Here is a 19,303-nt window from a genome sequence, read left to right as displayed (position 1 = left end):
CTTCCCCAATCTTATATAACACTGACTGACCTTTCCTTCGAATCAATTGTCTTGTAGTGGATCCTGCAGTTCAACTAACTAATTGATCTGTTAGTCTAAACTTTAACGCGATATTGTATGTATGCCTTACAGTACGTACAGGGGGGGGGGGGGAGGGGGGGGGAGGTGGAAACACGCGAGTTTTACTGTTACGTGTACTTGTTGCGTGGACTCCAACCATCGAGTTAAGGCAGCATGGAATGACGAGCCTGTATCTATCTTCCAAGCCCAGTTCGACTTGATACCCGTCTAGGTTGGAGCCGCTACCGTTACCAGAGGAGGCATTTCCGTATACCATCTAGATATTTAATCACGTGGTTTTGCTACTATGCTTCTTGGACACAACAAGTAACATATCGACATTTACTAGCTTTCTTGGTGTTCAATATTAAAGAGCAGCAGTGTATTAAGGTAAGTTTACCGGCCACTATTTCCAGGATGTATTTGCAGCAATACATTAATGGACCAGAAGTGTTTGTAAGGGTCCACACAATTGTCACAAAACAGACGGACGCGAGCTAGTGGAAATGGGTGCAACTCTAAGCTTTTACATCAAACAAGAAATCAAGTTAGAAAGAACAAGAGCAATCCGACTTTATGGATGTGTTCTTTTTTAAGTAATCGGAATGCTACCGAAAGTTTAGCTAATGGACTGATACTGGATACATACTAGTTCCAGCAGTTTACCAGAATGTCAGAACACGATTACGAATATTTCGTGGAAACAATTTGTCTAAGAACTGCTAAATCCGATGCATATACACTGCTGGAAAAAAAAAATCATTACACCTAGAAAGACGAGGTCGATTTTCACCCGCTGGTGGCATATGCCCTCTGAGGACAAACAGATAGCGTAGTTGCATAGCTACCAGAGCGCCCTATGTGTGTACCCATTAATCGAGAATTCTCACAGCCAGAAGGCTGAGTTTGGTGCAAACGTGTGAAGCAAGCACTCGTGCTTCATACAGCCAAATGAGTGAGTTTAAGATAGGACAAACTGTGGCCTTCCGAGTGACGGAATCGTCCTCTCGGAGAACTGCCACACAAGTTGGATGTGCTGCGTCAGATGTGAAATGTTGCTAGTATCAATGGGCACGTGAACATTCTCATACCCGCAGACGATTTTCTGGGCGTCCACGCAGAACAGACGCCCACCACTATAGTCGTATTGTAAGGGCAGCAGTGGCAGGTCGTAAAGTTACCACAGCACAGATTCTTATCTGACGTATCAGACGTATCAGCACGAAAAAAGGAACACGTTACAATGGCTAATACGGTGTAAGAAAGCCGCACCCATTCAAAACAGCTTCCAGTCATCTCGGAAAGGATAAATACAGGTCCAGTGTGGTTTTCAAGGGTATCTTATGACATTCTTTCTGAACAATAGTGCCAAGTTCGGGTAACGATGGTAGACGTGGGTATCAATCACGCACCTTTCTCTCCAAAGTAGGTAAGAAAGGCTGAATAATACTGACATCTGGGCCGGTATGTCCACCTTTTGCACGGATAACAGCGGCGATGCGTCGAAGCACGGAAGCAATGAAGCCCTGCCAGGTCGCTGGAGGGAGTTGGCACCACATCTGCACACACGTCACCTAATTCCCGTAAATTCCAGGGAGGAAGGCGATGAGCTCTGAGACCACATCAGTCATATCCCAGATGTATTCGATCGGGTTCAGATCTGGCGAGATGAGGCGCGAGCACATAAACTGGAACTCGCCGCTCTGTTCCATGAACCACTCTATCAAACTCCTCGCCTTGTGACGTGGTGCATTATCTTATTGAAAAATGCCACCGCCTTCGGCAAACATGATCGTCATCAAGGGGTATGCGTAGTTTTCAATCAATGTATCATACTCTTTGGTCGTCATGGTGCCTTGTACGAGCTCCACCGCACCGATGAATGCCCACGTGAACATTCCCAGAGCATAACGGCGCCGCCGCCACGTTGTCTCTGTTCCACAGTGCAGGTGCAAAGGCGCTGTTCCCCTGGAAGACATCGGATTCGCAAACTCCCATCGGCATGATGAAGAAGCTATCGGGATTCATCAGACCATGCAAAGCTCTTCCACTGCGCCAACGTCCAGTGCCGATGGTCACCTGCCCATTTCAGTCGTAGTTGCCGATGTCGTGGTGTTAACACTGCCACTTGCATGACTCGTCGGCTGCGGTAACCCATCAGTGGGAGTGTTCGGTGCGCCGTGTGTTCAGACACATTTGTACTCTGCTCAGCACTGAAGTCTGATGTTAATTCCGCCATGGTGTTCAACGCCTGTCCTAGTTTGCCAGTCTGCCCAACCTACGACGCCCGAGGGGTGGCCGCCCAACTACACGAGGTCTGAACGTAGTTTCACACTGCTTCCGCCACATGTTGAAGACACTCACCACAGCACTCGTCGATCACCGGAAAAGTCGTACAGTTTCCGAACTGCTCTTGCGGACGATCCAGGCCATCGCAATGTCCACGGCCAAACTCATTTTACACACGGAGAGCACGCTCACTGATACTACATACATCAAGCGTTGTCAAACTAGTGGTCATTCCTCGCCAATTGACGCTGCTATCATCTGGACGGGTTTAGGTCGATTGTAGGTCGATGGTCATAGCGTTCTGGCCTGTCAGCAATGCTGTAGAGTAGATTTTTCTCTACGAACGAGCTTCGGCGGCCGCACTGTATCTAACATGCTGCGTCACCACTCCTATCCGTCTTTGTGTGTTAGAAACGGCCAGTGTTTTCGAAATTCCTTAGCCTTGTTGTTGTTGTTCCAGCTTTTAGCCGGCCACGGTGGCCGAGAGGTTCTAGGCGCTTCAGTCAGGAACCGCGCGACTGCTACGGTCGCAGGTTCGAGTCCTGCCTCGGGCATGGATGTGTGTGATGTCCTTAGGTTAGTTAGGTTTAAGTAGTTCTAAGTTCTAGGGGACTGATGACCTAAGGTGTTAAGTCCCGTAGTGCTCAGAGCCATTTGAACCATTTGTTCCAGTTTTTCTTGTGGTAATGAGAGAGTTAACTGCATTTATTTACAATATTTACACTATTTGCTGCAGTTTATCACAACACTACTGTCATACTTGATGCACAAAGATGCAGAATCGACAAAAACCACACAGTATACATCGAAACGTTATCTGATGGATTTAGAACGAACTACGAAGCGTGGATAAATTGCCCCAAAAGTGCTGGGACTGAACAGACGAGGAAGTCATGTACTGTACATACTCACCCAAAAATACTTTTACAAACTCTGGGGAAAGCTTCCTTAAACCAAAACAAGAAAAAAAGTGAGTCGTGGTGGCTCATTTCACGGTCGATAGCTTTTAGCTGGCGTCTCACCAGGGGACGCGGGTCACTCCCTTGTACGGTTATCGCCGCCCCGCCGTCTTAAGGTGGCCGCTAGACTCTCGTCCAGACAGACAGAGAGACTGCGAAGAGAGCAGCACCGGCAGCTGATGGGAGTTTTCGCACGGCGTTGAGCCGGGGCCGGGGCAGCAGCAGTGCTTGGAACGACAGACACGGGCTGTCGCTCGGCACGACGTCTTCTCCGTGTCGTCGTTCACTCTTCTTCGCCAGCGCTGGGAAGAAGGCAGAGGTCTGGTTCGCTTATGTTGTGCGCAAATTGTTGTTCAGCTCTGTGCACAGACTTTCCGCTCCGCGAGCTGTTTGAACAGATGTTCGCGTTTATGTTTCATTGAGTCGTCATGCACGCCTTGTTACTTGGCTCTGTGATTTTGCGAATAGTGTATTGCCCTGCCTGCTCTGTGCGATTTTGAAGTAACTTGCTGGCCATCGTTCTCTTGCAGAAAAAAATTTGCCGTGGTTAATGCTGTTATACTTATGTAATGTACCCAATTGTCATGCATAACTATATCATATGGTTTTATCTAATGTGTCTTTTTTAATTCTTATGCAAGACATCTAGTTGTTCTAAGTTTTAATGTTTTTCACGATGTTTTAGAAGCTGTTGGGCTCTCTGGTATTACTATTATCCAGCCCTTTTAAGCATGTTCTGAGCTTCGGCTAGTGGTAAGACCCTAGCGAGTTGTTTATTACATTTCTCCCTTTCTGTAGTTCTCTGTTAGCGCAGCTCATTTCCTACGGCGTATCAATTTATTAGAAACGCTCTATAAGTGCAATCATGGTTAAACCATAACCTTACTCGTAGTATAATCCATCAGAAACGTATCTTCCCTGGTTGTTGACGGCACTTACAAAGTTGATGGGGGCGTGTTCCGTGTCGGCAGTTTCTTGCGGCGTGGGCGGCGGCTTACTTGCGACCGTGTGCTCGGCTCTCGAGCATTTCCCAGCGAGGCCTGCTGGTTGTTTGCAGTCGCTCGTCCTGGCTGTCTGTGCTCAAGCTGAGTATCTTATGTTATCTGACTTGCACTGTAAATGAAATTTGGCTGTGACCAAGAGGCCTTTGATTAACTGACTTCTCACAAGAAATTTTCTCTTTAATGTTTAATACATTTTGGTTTTTCATTTTCCTCTGTAGATTTTCTTGACTGTGAGAGAAATTCATTCTAGTTCGGTCGCCTAGTGTGTAGACTGTTTGCCGTTCCGTCGTCGCGGACCGTTGCCCGAGGTACACCGTCCTGGAGGTCGTCTACACTTCGTACCACGAGGATTGTCTCAGGAACTCTGCAATCAACTCCACTTCACTGGCTTCATGCCCTTTGCAATGTAGCTCCTCCCTCCCTCAGAAGGCAACAAGCAGCTATCCGAGAATGGAAGAAAATTAATGACCCCTCTGTCTCTGAAGATATACCTATCCGAAAAATATTGGATCATCTACCAACTTCCCGCCTAAAATCCAGAAAACCTATATGGGAAGACGAAGTCCTCAAAGTCCCAGAAAGGTACGACATAGCAAGGGAATGGAGGCAATACTGGTCGCTGAATAATCACCATCTTCACATCACTGATTTTGATGCTTCGATACCGGTGGAAGGAATGCAAATGCCCAGAAGAACTTGGTGCAGACTTAATCGTGTGAGGACTAACCACGGCAGGTGTAAGGCCATTCTCCACAAATGGAAAGTCACTGATGATCCACAATGCGACTGTGGTGCAGAAGAACAAACAACCACTCACCTGATCTTCGAATGTCCTGCGAGGAGGTTTGAAGGAGAGTGGAGGGATATCATGAATGCTAGTCTACGTGCTGTTCAGTGGGTGACCTGCTTAGATGTGGACTTGTATTAGATGCAGTGCCTGTCTCCCTAATCTTTCGCATATTGTTGTTTACAATCGATCATTTAATAACATATTTGTAATTCGTTTATTATATTATATTAATTAATAGTATGTGTGCAATTTTACTCTGTAGATGCCATACGCTAAATGAATAAATAAATAAATACTGGATTCGTGTTCTAAGTTTTGTTGTAAATTCTTTTGTGCAAAGCTTTGGGTAATATATTTTATCTTCGTTAATATTTATCTTTTCGGGGTTCGCCTAATATTTTGAACTTAAATTTGCTTGAAGTAATTTATCTACAACTGTTTTAATTATTTTAATTGGCTGGTTTGTTTTAAAAAATGTAAGTCAAAAATTTTACGTTCAAAATCTTTCCAGACACAACCTAAAAGCTTCTGTTCACTCACTGAAAGAAGACGTCGACTCATTGTATCCTATGTTAAGTGTGGTCTGTAATTTTAGTTGACTTGTTCGTAGGTTTATCTATGTGATAGCGGAAAGAAAGGGGGAAAACACTGGCCAATTGCGAGCAGGACTCTTGCACTGGGGGTTCCGTACAAACTCAATTATGTAGACAAACAGCTCATCCATTTCAAGATTAGCGGATCTAGGCGATTACTGCCTGTTACCGGCATTGATACTGGCAAGATATGTCTCAGAGTTTCCTAGACTCCTGCGAATGTTTGTTTCCAGTTTGAAGTTGTGTAACAGATGACAAAAGTAACATTTTCCGTGTCATATAATAAAAAATTACCAATTTTCTGAATTTCCATTCTTCTCGCCAAATTTGATGATTCTATGTCAAGGGGAGGTACCTTTTACGTTTTTATGAATGAGTTTGCAAGTATCACATTATGTGGCATAAATGGGCGTATCTTTTGACTGCGCTGACTTAGAATCATAACATTTTTACACCACCAGCACGTGGCATCAATTTCAGTTTCGTACGTCTACCGGTTCCTGACAAAAAGGGGTTATTAACAGACGGACGGACAGACAAACATTCTGATAACAAATGACAAATTTTCTTTCCGTGTGATATAATCACAAATTAACAGTTTTATGTTTTCTCCCTAGTTTGTAGTGTGAAGCCTTGCTTCTTGGCAAATTTCATGATTCTAGATCAACGGGGAGTACCCTGTAGGTTCTGATGTCTGTGTTCGCAAGTATCGAAATATGTGCCGTAAATGGCCGTAGGTTCACGTTTCTACTTCGACAAGGGACCGTAGACCTTAATACGTGACACAAATTTCAACTTGATACGTCTACTCGTTCCTGAGAAAAAGGGTTTTGAGCAGTCGAATAGACAGTAGACGGACGGACGGTCAAAAAAACGACCCTATAAGAATTCCTTTTCAGCGCATGCGGCACGAAACTCTAAAAAGAACGCAAAAGTAAAAAAAAAAAAAAAAAAAAAAAAAAAAGTAGAAGGTACCGTGTCAGTGCTTCATACGTCCGGTTAGAATGGTTGCGGCCAGTATAATTACGTGACTACCAAACGCTATGTCTGCTTCATAGGTTACTTACTGTGTGTTCGCATCCCAGCACCTCGCAGCAGACATAAAGGGCCTGTCATCTCACCATAATCGTAACACGAGATCTCGCTTATTTAGTACGCTAGCTGCGCTCATTCATAAAATCAAAATCTTCGCACACTTCTTCTCTATTCCGTCCGCCTCTTGAACATTCCACTCAGCACTGTGTAGATGTTTTCTATTTATTGTTGTTGTTTGTTGTTGTTTGTTCTTTTTGTGTATTTAAACTGGTTTCCTATTCTTAAACATTCGTGTTTCTCTGTGTTCTAATGTGGGCCTGAAAAAAGCAAGTGTCGTGTTACCAGAAGATATAACAGAGTAAAAATTCTATATAATATTAAAAACCAAACTTATAAAGAGCTTCTGTGAAAATGCTCTGTAAATTTATGTACGCAAATTGACTAAATGAAATTCCGAACATGAAATGATGTTGTTGATGTGAGACTGGTTTGATACAGCTCTCCATGCTACTCTATCCTGTGCAGGCTTCTTCATCTCCCAGCACCTACTGCAACCTACATCCTTCTCAATCTGCTTAGTGCATTCATCTCTTGGTCTCCATCTACGATTTTTACCCTCCACGCTGCCCTCCAATACTAAATTGGTGATCTCTTCATGCCTCAGAAATATGTCCTACCAACCGATCCCTTCCTCTAGTCAAGTTGTGCCACAAATTTCTCTTCTCCCCAATTCTATTCAATACCTCCTCATTAGTTATGTGATCTACCCATCTAATCTTCAGCATTCTTCTGTAGCACCACATTTCGAAAGCTTCTATTCTCTTCTTGTCCAAACTATTTGTCGTCCATGTTTCACTTCCATACATGGCTACACGCCATACAAATACTTTCAGAAACGACTTCCTGACACTTAAATCTACACTCGATGTTAACAAATTTCTCTTCTTCACAAAGCCTTTCCTTGCCATTGCCAGTCTACACTCCGTATCCTCCCTACTTCGACCATCATCAGTTATTTTGCTCCCCAAATAGAAAAACTCATTTACTGCTTTAAGTGTCTCATTTCCTGATCTAGTTCCCTCAGCGTCGTCCAACTTAATTCGACTACATTTTATTATCCTCGTTTTGCTTATGTTGATGTTCATCTTACATCCTCCTTTCAAGACACTGTCCATTCCGTTCAACTGCTCTTCCAAGTCCTTTGCTCTCTCTGACAGAATTACAGTGTCATCGGCGAACCTCAAATTTTTTATTTCTTCTCCATGGATTTTAATTCCTACTCCGAATTTTTCTTTTGTTTCCTTTACTTCTTGCTCAATATACAGATTGAGTAACATCGGGGATAGGCTACAACCCTGTCTCACTCCCTTCGCAACCACAGCTTCCCTTTCATGCCCCTCGACTCTTATAACTGCCATTTGGTTTCTGTACAAGTTGTAAGTAGCCTTTCGCTCCCTGTATTTTACCCCTGCCACCTTCAGAATTTGAAAGAGAGTATTCCAGTCAACATTGTCAAAAGCTTTCTCTAAGTCTACAAATGCTAGAAACGTAGGTTGGCCTTTCCTTAATCTATCTTCTAACATAAGCCGTAGGGTCAGTGTTGCCTCATGTGTTAAAATATTACTACGGAATTCAAACTGATCTTCCCCGAGGTCGGCTTCTACCAGTTTTTCCATTCTTCTGTAAAGAATTCGTATTAGTATTTTTCAGCCGTGGCTTATTAAACTGATAGTTCGGTAATTTTCACATCTGTCAACACCTGCTTTCTTTGAGATTGGAATTATTATATTCTTCTTGAAGTCTGAGGGTATTTCGCCTGTCTCATACATCTTGCTCACTAGATGGTAGAGTTTTGTCAGGAATGGCTCTCCCAAGGCCGTCAGGAGTTCTAATGGAATGTTGTCTACTCCCGGGGCCTTGTTTCGACTCAGGTCTTCCAGTGCTCTGTCAAACTCTTCACGCAGTATCGTATCTCCCATTTCATCTTCATCTACATTCTCTTCCATTTCCATAATATTTTCCTCAAGTACATCACCCTTGTATAGACCCTCTATATACACCTTCCACCTTTCTGCTTCCCCTTCTTTGCTTAGAACTGGGTTTCCATCTGAGCTCTTGATATTCATACAAGTGGTTGTCTTTTCTCCAAAGGTCTCTTTAATTTTCCTGTAGGCAGTATCGATCTTACCCCTAGTGATATGCGCCTCTACATCCTTACATTTGTCCTCTAGCCATCCCTGCTTAGCCATTTTGCACTTCTCGTCGATCTCATTTTTGAGACGTTTATATTCCTTTTGGCCTTCTTCATTTACTGCATTTTTGAATTTTCTCCTTTCATCAATTAAATTCATTATATCTTCCGTTACCGAAGGATTTCTATTAGCCCTCGTCTTTTTACCTACTTGATCCTCTGCTGTCTTCACTATTTCATCTCTCAAAGCTACCCATTCTTCTTCTGCTGTATTTCTTTCCCCCATTCCTGCCAATCGTTCCCTTATGCTCTCCCTGAATTTCTCTACAACCTCTCGTTCTGTCAGTTTATCCATGTCCCATTTCCTTAAATTACCACCTTTTTGCAGTTTCTTCTGCTGTGATCTGCAGTTCATAACCAATAGATTGTGGTCATAGTCCACATCTGCCCCTGGAAATGTCTTACAGTTTAAAACCTGGTTCCTATATCTCTGTCTTATCATTATATAATCTATCTGAAACCTTCCAGTTTCTCCAGGCCTCTTCCATGTATACAACCTTCTTTCACGATTCTTGAGCCAGGAGTTAGCTATGATTAAGTTATGCTCTGTGCAGAATTCCACCAGGCGGCTTCCTCTTGCATTTCTTACCTCCATTCCATATTCACCTACTACATTTCCTTCTCTTTCTTTTCCTACTATCGAATTCCAGTCACCCATGACTATTAAATTTTCGTCTCCCTTCACTATCAAAATAATTTCTATTATCTCATCATACATTTCATCAATCTCTTCGTCATTTGCAGAGCTAGTTAGCATATAAAGTTGTACTACTGTGGTAGGAGTGGGTTTCGTATCTATCTTGGCCACAATAATGCGTTCACTATGCTGTTTGTAGTAGCCTACCCGCATTCCTATTTTTTTATTCATTATTAAACCTACTCCAGCATTTCCCCTATTTGATTTTATATTTATAACCCTGCATTCACCTGACCAGAAGTCTTGTTCCTCCTGCCACCGAAGTTCACTAATTCCCACTATATATAACTTTAACCTATGCATTTCCCTTTTTAAATTTCCTAACCTACCTGCCCGATTAAGTGATCTGACATTCCAGGCTCCGATCGGTAGAAAGCCAGTTTTCTTTCTCCTAATAACGACGTCCTCCTGGGTAGTCCCCGCCCGGAGATCCGAATGGGGGACTATTTTACCTCCGGAATATTTTACCCAAGAGGACGCCATAATCGTTTAATCATACAGTAAAGCTGTATGTCCTCGAAAAATTACGACTGTAGTTTCCCCTTACTTTCAGCCGTTAGCAGTACCAGCACATCAACGCCGTTTTTGTTAGTGTTACAAGGCCAGATCAGCCAATCATCCAGACTGTTGCCCCTGCAACTACTGAAAAGGCTGCTGCTCCTCTTCAGAAACCACACGTTTGTCTGGCCTCTCAACAGATACCCCTCCGCTGTGGTTGCACCTACGGTACGGCTATCTGTATTGCTGTTTGAAATGCAATGCTTAACTGTGAATAATCTTAGTGTGTCCTGACTGTAACGTTAAACTGGCTCTGACAAATTTTCGTCGACTTACCTTGTGGCAACGGAAACTCGGTACCAGTACTGCTCGCAAGTAATGAACATCAAAATGCAGCGCAGCAGCAAACCGAGTAAAGGAATCCTTGCGTAGCGCAATGTAAGAGAAACCAGCTACGTTAAGCACATCGTGCTTTACTTTGAGTGACTGTGTTCCGCTCAGTGCAGTGCGGCGTCAGACGAATGTGAGAGAAAATTTTCGTGAGGAGACGGTGGAAGAAACTAAACTTACTGAATGTCTAAAAAGAGAGTACTATTCAAAAACTGCTCTGTGAAACTCTGAACCCCAAATTAGCCACCTTCACAAATTTCACGTCTTATAAAAAGATATTACTCTTCCATATAATACGTTACTGAAATGGTAAAGGAGTGGTGAATTTGCAATTCCGACTCCAAGCTATGTGGAGAGAGAACTTCACTTAATCAAGTCTCGACAATCAAATTAACTGACCCGAATAAGTAAAGAAAAATCGTGCTAAATATGTGCCTTTGTCAAGCTCATGATAAATTACTTGCGGGCGAGCAATGCAGGGGCAACATTACCTGAATATCTTCATGCTTCTGAAATCAGACTTTACAAAATCATATCTCCAAAAGCAACATCTCTGCATTTGCACCTCTTTGTTCTGCTAGTTACTTCCAGAGCGCTCAGCAGAGCGAGCAACAGCCAACTCTGTCACTTACTTCTCATTGAAAGCTACACTTGGAAACGACAATGCTACTGACAACCAAAGATCACATTGCTTGTAGGCCCTACTCAGAACATCTCTGGCGTAACATATCGACTACTGAAGACTTCTGTTTGAAAAATATCCTTTGTACAGATATGAAGTACGACACATCGAATAAAAAAGAGAGCTCACTTTGCTTTCGATGAATACCAAAAATTAGCTAGAAACCTTACAACTGTTCTCTTAATTCAGCGTTCTGTAGCATTTATGAAGAAGTTGAAGCACTCCGTATGCCAACTTCATTACGCTTCGCCAAAAATTAACTTGTATGACCGGGTTTAACCTCTGTTAAACAGTAAAGCCACTGCTTCCATCTTCTCCCAGTTACGCTTGTTTCTCTTTCCATTTCCCAATCAGACACCCCTTCTTTTTCCCGCTATATTCAATACTTTCCTTCTCCCTTTACCACTCCTCTTGTCTCGATTGCTGCTAGCGCTCATAGTTTAAATCAGCCTGCTTGTAATTTGTCTTCATTATTGTACTTGTGACGAACGAATGTAAACTGTGCTTTTTCTGCACGACTTGCGATGTCGTCGTAGTGCTGTCTACTCGCCATGAAGCAGCTCCTATCAACGGTCGGGGAGTGAAGAGACTTCCGTCTCCTGTGAACCGTGTCTACGAGCCAACGCTATCTGAACTGTGTCAACCAGTGTCTGCGAATTTGTGTTTTCTAGAGCCTGTAGAGAAGTCACAGTACGGCCAATCTTGACTTGTATCAGTTCACCACTCGGTAATCGTGGCTCATTTAGTGTGTTCTGAACCGGAAGTCCACGTGTGCAGCTTCATAGCTACAGCTGAGCTTGGCGAGCAAAGGTAAGTTTTGTTGTAATTAATAAAACATTACCTATCCAGAGAGTTCTGGTTAACGGTAGTATTACTAGCCACCTCAGTCTCCAAGAATTCGGCCACAGCACTATTTCTGTCATATTCATTTCTAAATGCTGGATTCTGTATTATATGTAATGTATAAAATGCTTAACATAAAAAATGTAATTTAAAATGCATAGAATGCCTGGCTAGATGTAAGAGATGCCCTAATGGCCAGGTAAAATTAATGCATCAGTACATAAAAAATAATTAAACACTTGCTTCAACTGTAAGACTTTCAGTACAATTTTTAGTTCATGGTCCTGGGCCAACAGTATTTTACATTTGTTCCATAAATCACAATTTTACACTTCCGAGAATCATTTTTCGCTCTGAACACTAGGTATTAGATCTGTGCTGTAGTAGTTACACATGTAAGGAACATGAAATAGATGTGGTGATTGTTCATAGACAAAAGCGATATCGAAGAAACATAAAACTTTGACAGACAATAAATACGCTGTGGAAAGTGAAATGTGATCTTTGTATATCTGCAGATACTACTTCATCATTTATTAGATTGTCGTGTAACACACTGGTCATGGTCACTCCAAAAATGTTTCTTCTTTCCTTAACACGTAATGAAAGAATAAAATCTCACGTTTGAAAATATCCTTGAGCAATTCTCAAAGGTTTTCGTTTCTCTTTAGAGTTAAGACATTAAGAAAAATTCAAAAGGCAATTTTTGATGAAACAACGCAGAATGTATAAACAGAAATTTTATCTTAAGTTCGTTAGTTATTGCTTACACGTTTTCGTCATTAAATTAGAAAATTTCTCTTTATGTGCAATGCAATTTCTCCATCCCAATTGTCTGCGTCTGAAAAAGAAAGTGGTTTAATCTTGCAGCGGATACAAGAAGTGTTTGAAATCTATTTAAATGAAAGAAACGCCATAAATTTCTAAGACCTAATAAAAACCAACGCTCGCTGCAGATTAGTGAATTTGCACTTCATCTCTTGCTTCGTTTTAAACTGTGTATGATTTCCTGCATTTAAATTTTCAATCGACGACATTTTTATTCCAACTGGTATTTTATTTGTATCTGTTCATTATACACACCCTTAATTCCAGAATATTATGGTCGTTTGCTCCACAGAGGCAAACAGGAGTAAATGCAAAATGTAGGCATCGTTATGAAAAGTATGCTTCAGTCAATCCTGGCGGGCAATAGAATATAACACCAGAGATAGGTTTTTGTAACTAAATGCAACAGGAAGAACTTGAGGTGACGCTCAATGCAATCTTTCACAGACTTTAGATGAGCGCACATCAGTCGACTGTACAGGTCGAAAAAGTATTTCTTCCCTATAGGGACACTTTAATTATATTAAAAGCACTTAAATAGAATAATGTAGTGGAGGATAGTTTTTGCTTATTTCCAGTGTCGAATTTTTTGGTAGTTTCGGCATTGTGTGATTGTTCACTTTTATGCAAGCTTATGATACGCAGCTGTCACAAAATTGAACGCTGAGTCTCCAGTGATTTGTGAATTCAAATTACCGTTCATGATAATTGATAATTATTTGGTCCTTTATTTACGTAGTATCATTCTTGTTCTAATTTAAGATTAGAATCAATGCTGGTGGATTGTTAACGCAGTCTGTGAAATATAGTTCGCTTTCAAGTAGCCAAGGCTGCGAAAAGATAAGTCATCTCGTTTCTAGTCTCACCTGTAAGAGGCTACCACGATTATAACGAAACAAACGAATCATACATATAATGTTTATGGGTAGATGTTCTGCTGATGCTGAATCCACGAACTGTAGAAAATGATGAGTTTAGCAGCAAGAAGATAAAGTTTCAATTAATGTTCTAAAACAACTTTCCGCATGTTACCCGAGACAGAATTCACTGATGAATATTTTGATGAATAATTACTAAATTCTGCGCCGTTGTACACAATAAGTTGGTAAAGCGTGGAAAGAAATGGAGGGGGGGGGGGGGGAGTAGAGTTTAATGTCCCACCGACAACTAGGTCGTTAGAGACGGACTGCGTAGTCGAAAAAAATGGTTCAAATGGCTCTGAGCACTATGGGACTTAACATTTATGGTCATCAGTCCCCTAGAACTTAGAACTACTTAAACCTAACTAACCTAAGGACATCACACAACACCCAGTCATCACGAGGCAGAGAAAATCCCTGACCCCGCCGGGAATCGAACCCGGGAACCCGGGCGTGGGAAGCGAGAAAGCTACCACACGACCACGAGCTGCGGACTGCGTAGTTTAATAGAACATGATGGGAAAGGAAGACGATCATGTCCTTTTCAAAGGAATCACCTTGGCATCCATTTGAATCGATTATGAATTTCTTGGGAAACCAAAATCAGGATAGATACTGCCGTCTTCTAGTACGACAAAAGCTGTGTTCACGGGACTGCAAGCATACATTCCTGCTATGATGAACACTCAGGCAGCCTATAAAATCTCGCCTCGCTAAATCACCTGTCTGAATCTACTAGAAAAATCTAGGATTTTTTGGGACAGTGAGTGAGACGTACAGTAATCGAAATCTCTGCAGTGCAATAGCTCTACGGGTTCTAATCATCATTTACTTTATCCATTTTGGTTAGAGTACACCACAGCATTTTTTCGTAAATTACACTGTAGGAAATATTGCAACCAGCTGCAAGCATTTTTAGAAATGATTTTATTGTACCATCACTAGTTTAGGGCCTGAGTTCATCGTCAGATGGTAGCGTTGACTTCCTTGCAAGTTTACATTTGTATCTTCCTAAAAAGCCCTCCGTTACATATTATCCTGGTCTTGTATTTAATTCAGTTCATTGATCAGTACGGATTGTAAAAGAAAATCAAACCTCTGTCTTGTGATATGTAAAGGAGAGCTTTTCAGGAAGACAGAAATGTAAAACTTTCAGAGAAGTCAACGGTACCATTTGACGATAGGATCAGTACAGAAACTAGTAACGGTACAATAAAATCACTTCAAAAACACTTATGGTTAGCTGCAGTATTTTCTATAGTGTAATCATCAATGACGGGCTTTAGCAGGCTAAGGCATCCATGAATATGTTTGTCGATTCTGTTGCTTGCCGAAGAGAGTCCATTATCAATGGTAGATGCGGTACTACACGGTATTGGCTTCACGTCGTCTGCGAGTCCCTATCTGTTTAGCTCGGCTGTGCTTAATTACTCATAATGCGTGACATAGCACGTGCCAATAAAATCAAACGCAACGTCGGCCATACAGCGAACGTTATGTCAACGTCACTTAATGTCAGAAGTTACATACGGTGTTCTTGACATGTGTTATGACATTCAACGTGACTGATTACCATAGCACAATAATGAATCACTCAAATGTCTATGGTACTGAAATAGCAATTGTCAAAAAAGCAGATTCACGAACAGTCACATGGCGAAAATGTTATAATTTAGAGAAGTAAATTTGAGATGACGGCGAGGAGCGCTGACAGTGTCCAATACGCCGTTACCCTCTTCGTTGAGCGCCACACACACACACACACACACACACACACACACACACACACGTGCAATTAGATTATTTTCTCGTCCACGAATCACGTAGATAAAGTAACGTTAGTCACCTCGTGTAGAATAGTGCGAAACACAGTTTCAAAGATGCAAGTTTCTTGTGGGCAGTCCTTGACCTCGTTTCTCTTCCGAATACGACTATGGATTGAGTCACAAAATATCTTCATAATCTTCGAATGTAACACAGCGTTGATGAGCATACTTATATCTTCTCTGTTACAACATACATAGTCCCTAGCTTCGATCTTAATTTTTAATTATTATTACTATTATTATAAATAATAATAATAATAATAATAATAATACTGTAGCAGTAGATGCTACCACAGGTTCCGTCTCTGTGTGAATACCTCCTCAGATATTATGCACATTTATACTAAGTGCCTGTGTGATTTTAGCTTTTATGGCAGTGACGATATCTCAGGATTTGGCTGATCTATTATTAATGACGTTCTCATCCTGATTAGTATCGCAGCGTGGACTTTGTTGTCTATCTCTCCATGCACTCAGCCTATGTCTGTCAATAATATAGGAGAGCGAACGTACATCAGACGCTGGAGTTCTCTGTACATTAAGTGGATTACGATGATGAATCTAATGTCTGTTGAGACGTCGAAGCGACGCGTAACCGTCATGCATGGGTCGTCGTCCTTCGTGCAGCCGGCTCAAGAATCGTGTCTTGAATTGAAAGTGCACGGTGTTATCTGGATTTTGCAAACAGGGCTCTTAAATTCAGTAGTGTGTTTACATTTTGCGGCGTGCACTGCAGCTGTAGCGGTTATAAAGCTAAGTACTGACAAACTTGTTTGTGCTCTGTAATACAGTTATTAAATTTAATAATTTTCAGCGGTGTTGCCGTTTGTGGCGAAATAACGACTTAATAAACTTTTTTAATCGTTCGCTTGCAGTTTTTTTTTAATTTTTTTTTTTAGTGTTTCTGTGCGTCGAAGTCGTTTAGTAAATTTCGTGCTTTAGTTTTCAACTGACGCTTATTATTGTTTCTATGAAATATTTTCCGTAAAACTTCCATTCAGTGTTTTAACTTCGCTTAGTGTTCCAGTGGCCGTTTGAATTCCTTGGTTTTAGCTAATAATTATGTGGAATTTTGTTGGTATTGGTATTAGCTGTGGTGTAGTAGTATTAATAAGGGTAGTTGCTTTCTTAATAGGCAGAGAATTTCGAGACCGTTATTGTTAGTTCTTAAATAGTTCTACTGGTGTAACTGAACTTTGGTAAAGTAGGTGTATAGTTTTTTCAGTAACTGTAAAATTTTACCATTAGTGAGAAATGTGGGCTATGTTGTAGGTTTGTGAGTAGTGGGTTACGGTGTGGGATTTGTTCAAAGTATTTTCATTGGGGGGAATGCAGTGGGGAAGCCAGTGGTCATTTTAGTGAGATCCTCTCCTGGGAATGCAGAATCTGTAGTAGAAATAAGTTGATAGAGGAGTAGGAGCGCAAGATCTATGCCCTTCAGGTGCAGTTACAATGCGCAAAGGAGGAACTAGATGCGTTGAGGAGGGTGAAAGGTGGTGGGGAATGGGAACTGGCAGTGGGCAAGAAGGCAGCTAGGAAGAGGAGGTATTCACACAGTTTTACTTTGCGTACATGCAATAGATATGACCAACTGTCAGAGCTGAGTAGAGAGGAACCTCGTGTAGCTGTAGATGTAGGGAACATGCAGCAGTCCTCAGCAATTAGGAGGCCTAGGATAGCCGCAAAGTCTAGCAGAAAGAAGAAGGTTCTGCTGCTAGGTAGTTCTCACGGTAGAGGTGTGGGGCAGCAGTTGCAGGAAGTGTTGGGGAGTGAGTACCAGGTCACCAGCATTGTGAAGCCTAGTGCAGGGTTGGCTCAGTTGACTGACAGCATAGGGGAGTTATGTAGGAATTTTACGAAGGAGGATCAGGTAGTGATAGTGGTTGGAGCAGGGAACAGTCTTCATAGGGACAGGGAATATGATGTAGGTGGTGACCTGGTAAAGATAGCTACTCAAACTGGTGGCACTAATGTGCATTTCGTGCAACTGTTTCGGCGTCTTGATCGGCCTGCGGCTGTTAGGCGCGTTAACGTGGGGCTGGAGAGGGCGCTGATGGCAGAGGGCATGGGTCACATCTCAGTGGTGCCAGTTGGGTCTGTCAGTAGATCGGGTTTCACTAGGCATGGCCTGCACCTCAATAGGTATGGGAAGGGGATGCTGGCTAAGCTTATAGGTGACAGTGTAGTGGGTGGTGGTGGTGGTGGTGGCGGTGTCACTCATGGAAAAATTCCTGTAGTAGTTGGTGTTAGAGGTACACCTTTTTTAGATTGATGTCATCTGATAGGTATACCTGCTTAAAGGCTAACTAAGGGCTCACCTTCCGAGGACGTAATGTTTCCAGGTAGAGAAGGAGTTAGCATATTTCATCAAAAATAAGAGGTATTAGAGATAAAGTTAGTGAACTGCTTATAGATGTTGACTATGAAATTATTGGTATATCAGAGTACTACTTAAATAATTTGTCAATTCAGAGGCTTCCTTTACCAGGCTACAGATTACCTGGCTGTATCTCATGGAGTTCCTTGCGGGGTGGGGGAGTAGCTCTGTACGTAAAAAACAGCATTCCATTTGAGTCTGTAGATGTATCACGACACTGCACTGAGCAGATATTTGAATGTTGTGCAGCGGTAGTTGAATTTAGTGAAACTAAACTTCTAATTGTTGTTGTTTATAGGTCCCCTAACTCCGACTTCAGAGCATTTCTGCTCTAGCTAGAGAGGGTTCTTGATTCACTTTGTAGGAAGTACCACAAACTAGTTACATGTGGTGACTTCAGTATAAATTTTGTATCTGATGGTGCAAGAAAAAGGATGTTGGTAGATCATCTAAATTCATATGATCTGAAGCAAAATGTGTTTTTTTCCAACTAGGGTACAGGGGAACCGTAGAACAGCCATAGACAATATTTTTATTCATTCTTCATTACTAGATGGGCATTCTGTTAGTAAAAGCGTGAATGGCCTTTCAGACAATGATGCACAAATTTTAACACTAAAAGGCATTTGTACTCAAACCAAGGTCATATTTAATTACAAACTATGTTGGAAAGTTAATCCAACAGCAATAGAGAGTTTTTAAACCTTGTCTAGGAACAAGAGTGATAAATACAATGCTTTCTTTAACACATTTCTCATGCTCTTTGAGCGTTTCTTTAAATTAGAACATTCTAAACGGGGTACCAGCAGTAATGGGCAGCCCGGGTGGCTAACTCGTGGGATAAGGATATCATGTAGAACAAAGCGGGAATGATATCAAAATGTTAGAAGTAGTCACAATCAAGCTACAATAGCCCACTACAAACAGTATTGTAAGGTGCTTAAAAGTGTTATCAGAAAGGCAAAGAGTATGTGGTATGCAAATACAATAGCTAATTCACAGGATAAAATTAAAACAATATTGTCTGTTGTGAAGGAAGTGTCTGGTCAGCAGCACAAGGTCGACGATATAAAGTCAGTTCGCAGTAAAAATATTTCTGTTACTGATAAACCAGATATATGTACAGTATTTAACAATCATTTTCTGAGCATTGATAGCAAATTAAATAAAAATTTAGTTTCTACAGGAAATCATATAACTTTCTTTGCAAATTCCTTCCCGAGATTGATGACCGAATTTGCGATACAGACAAGAGGGAGAT

The sequence above is a fragment of the Schistocerca piceifrons genome, chromosome 1 (genome assembly GCF_021461385.2).
Source record: "Schistocerca piceifrons isolate TAMUIC-IGC-003096 chromosome 1, iqSchPice1.1, whole genome shotgun sequence".
NCBI lineage: Eukaryota > Metazoa > Arthropoda > Insecta > Orthoptera > Acrididae > Schistocerca > Schistocerca piceifrons.
The sequence above is the reverse complement of the archived record's forward strand: the minus strand, read 5'-3'. Positions refer to the sequence as shown.